Source organism: Priapulus caudatus, unplaced genomic scaffold, assembly GCF_000485595.1.
Source record: "Priapulus caudatus unplaced genomic scaffold, Priapulus_caudatus-5.0.1 Scaffold62, whole genome shotgun sequence".
NCBI lineage: Eukaryota > Metazoa > Priapulida > Priapulimorpha > Priapulimorphida > Priapulidae > Priapulus > Priapulus caudatus.
In genome coordinates, this window is record NW_014577123.1 from 414,991 (window position 1) to 418,341 (window position 3,351).

Consider the following 3,351-nt stretch of genomic DNA (forward strand, 5'->3'; position numbering starts at 1 on the left):
GTCCGTAACGTGCCCCTTGCCCATAACGTGCCCCTTGTCCATAACGTGCCCCCTTGCCCATAACGTGCCCCTTGTCCGTAACGTGCCCCTTGCCCATAACGTGCCCCTTGTCCATAACGTGCCCCCTTGCCCATAACGTGCCCCTTGTCCGTAACGTGCCCCTTGCCCATAACGTGCCCCTTGTCCATAACGTGCCCCCTTGCCCATAACGTGCCCCTTGTCCGTAACGTGCCCCTTGCCCATAACGTGCCCCTTGTCCATAACGTGCCCCCTTGCCCATAACGTGCCCCTTGTCCGTAACGTGCCCCTTGTCCATAACGTGCCCCCTTAGCTCTACATGTGCAATCCATATCTAAAGGGCTACACAGGTGGAGCAGGTTAGTGTAATGCTTCTCTAATACGTGCAAGCTTATCTGTAAGTTGTAACGTGTTTTCTTGCCTATAACTTGTCCATTTGTGCATTACAGACAGAGGACATGGCAATGTTACAGTTCATAGAGGGAGACGTTATATCGCTTCATGTATCACGTGCCCCATTGCCATGCCCCTTTGTCTATAACATGCCCCGTTGTCGTGTGCCTCTATCTATAACGTGTCCTTTTGTCTACGTGTCCTCTTATCTACAACGTGCACCAATTCTATATAGATCATGCCACATGTACAGGTCACAATGTAAATTCGACATAAAAGAAATTTGCGTACATCGTACAGTGAGCTACCGACAGGAGCGTACTTTATATATGTAGCCTCTCACAGGTAGGCTTGCTCACAAATACCTGCACCTTCACTACTCACCTAACTGACAACTACAAGATCTAAGCTATTACATCTGCATTCTCCACAGAAGTCGTCACACTCTAGCATTCCGGAAATAATAAACCAGTGACGCAAAATGGCAGCCCGTCACTCAAGACAGCGACCGGAAACCTTTGCGCAGAGCTCGCTAGTTTTTAAGGATTTTACAATAGGTTGTGAAGTAGAAATGAAAATCAGGACTGGCTGGGGTTTCGGACCAGATGAACTGACTGAATGTTTCGAGTCTTGCCCGGTTGGTTGGTCAGTCGATCTGTAGTTTGCTCCACCACATCTATCTCTAGATACATTATTGTAACCCAACAGAATTCGGATCAAGGACCCTAGACCCCTAGCCTCGTCCTATTGCTGTTTGCTGAACAGATTCAGTGAACGTACATAATGCCCAGCTACTGCTGCTTACCAAAGAATACAGAACATGTGAACTGTTTAATAAATTGACCTTGTTTGTTTCCAGCCACATCCCTGTCTGTGGAATTGATTTAGTAAAAGCTTTAACAGCGACCACGATCAAAGGTTTAGTTTAGATTAGAACATGTTCCTAAACTTGCACTTCATAAAACTCAGAACTTCTTCCTAACTGGTAGTTTTACACTTTGGCTTAACACTGAGTGCCGAATATATAATATATATACTACGTACGAATGTTGATTATTTATGCATCTATATTTCATACTCCGTCATGATTGGACACTAGGTTACTCGGTTATAAACGTATATAAACATCAAATCTATTTCCGTTCTAATCTACAGTACAACCTACCACGCGAGAATTAAGCTAAGGTGTGTGCGACAGCCACAAAAAACCACTAGGCACGATTCAAATTGTACACGACGCATATTTACAAAACTGTCCCTTGTGCGCGCACGACGTTTCACCATCGAAATTCATCACGAAAAATCGTCATCATAATCATCATCGGCATCTCTCATAATTTAAATTATACGCAATTAAGTATGCGACGACGGTGGCGGCGCCATCCGTAAGTTTAGAAAAAATAATAAACCCTGTTCCATCATTCTTCAATAACGCCACGTCGCGTTACGACAGACCGAGGAGCAACTCCGCGGCAACCCCACCACAGTACGCGAGCCGACGGTCGAAAAAACTTGTCGTAATCCACACAAAAAATAATCGTCGACTTGAACGCCGCGTCCTGACGCCAAAAAATTCACCGTGCAAGCGCGATAACAGGTGCACGCCCTCCGTCAACACCAGGGGTCGCCGGTTCTAGCACGCGTGGCCTCACCTGCTGGTTGTCATATCTCGCTTGCGTTGTCCCCGCACGACGATCCACGCTCTCTTGGTTCGTCGCCGCATGCTCCTTGTCGTCACCGCCGGTGTCGGACGCGACCCCCGCGCCTCCTGCTGGCCACTAGAGGGTGCTGTTTTTCATCAGCCCTCGTCCAGCTTTACAAGTCTTCCGTTTACTCTCGAAGATCGCCCACCCCCCTTCTGCTTATTCACAACAAATCTGAAAGCACAGCGCAGACGTAATGAGAACAACTGCTCTGACCACGACACAAACTTTCCGATCGTATATTTGCACATATGTTCGATCGTACAGATCTGGCTGAGCACCACTTAAATTTAGACCCTCGGCAGCGAACAGTCAAACGGCACTTCTCTACATCCGCTCCGTATTGGAGCAGGTACGAAAAATATCGTTAACATTATGCCCTCTTAAAACTAAGAACAAACAAAAGACACAAGCATAATTATAATTAGCATAATATTTTTCATGAGTTTTTTCACCCGCTAGTACTCCCAAGTATACCATATTTTTTCCTTTAATTAACAAATTGTACTGTCATCCAAGAGATATTCAAAGCATTTCACCCACCCACCCTAACGCCCCCGCCCCACAGTCGTACCCATGCGCAGCGGCGCCCCCTATCAGTCGACGGGCCGCGGGCATGCACAGACTAACACCTAACGCCCTCGCCCCACGCTCTTACCTGTGCGTGCAGTGGCGCCCCCTATCAGTCGACGGGCCGCGGGCATGCACAGACTAACACCTAACGCCCTCGCCCCACGCTCTTACCTGTGCGTGCAGCGGCGCCCCCTATCAGTCGACGGGCCGCAGGCATGCACAGACTAACACCTAACGCCCCCGCCCCACGCTCTTACCTGTGCGTGCAGCGGCGCCCCCTATCAGTCGACGGGCCGCAGGCATGCACAGACTAACACCTAACGCCCCCGCCCCACGCTCTTACCTGTGCGTGCAGCGGCGCCCCCTATCAGTCGACGGGCCGCAGGCATGCACAGACTAACACCTAACGCCCCCGCCCCACGCTCTTACCTGTGCGTGCAGCGGCGCCCCCTATCAGTCGACGGGCCGCAGGCATGCACAGACTAACACCTAACGCCCCCGCCCCACGCTCTTACCTGTGCGTGCAGCGGCGCCCCCTATCAGTCGACGGGCCGCGGGCATGCACAGACTAACACCTAACGCCCCATGCTCGTACCTGTGCGTGCAGCGGCGCCCCCTATCAGTCGACGGGCCGCAGGCATGCACAAACTAACACCTAACACCC

General features: G+C 50.5%; 1 protein-coding gene across 4 annotated transcripts in view; it reads right to left on the minus strand.

Annotated features, from left to right (window-relative positions):
- Window positions 1–1,458: 1,458 nt before the first annotated feature.
- LOC106821184 (mothers against decapentaplegic homolog 4-like) overlaps window positions 1,459–3,351 on the minus strand; it is a 26,689-nt gene continuing 24,796 nt past the window's right edge. For all 4 annotated transcript variants that reach the window (XM_014825876.1, XM_014825878.1, XM_014825875.1 and 1 more), the window contains one exon: window positions 1,459–2,288. The gene's annotated coding sequence lies outside the window, so the exon portion shown is untranslated. The remainder of the gene's footprint in view (window positions 2,289–3,351) is intronic.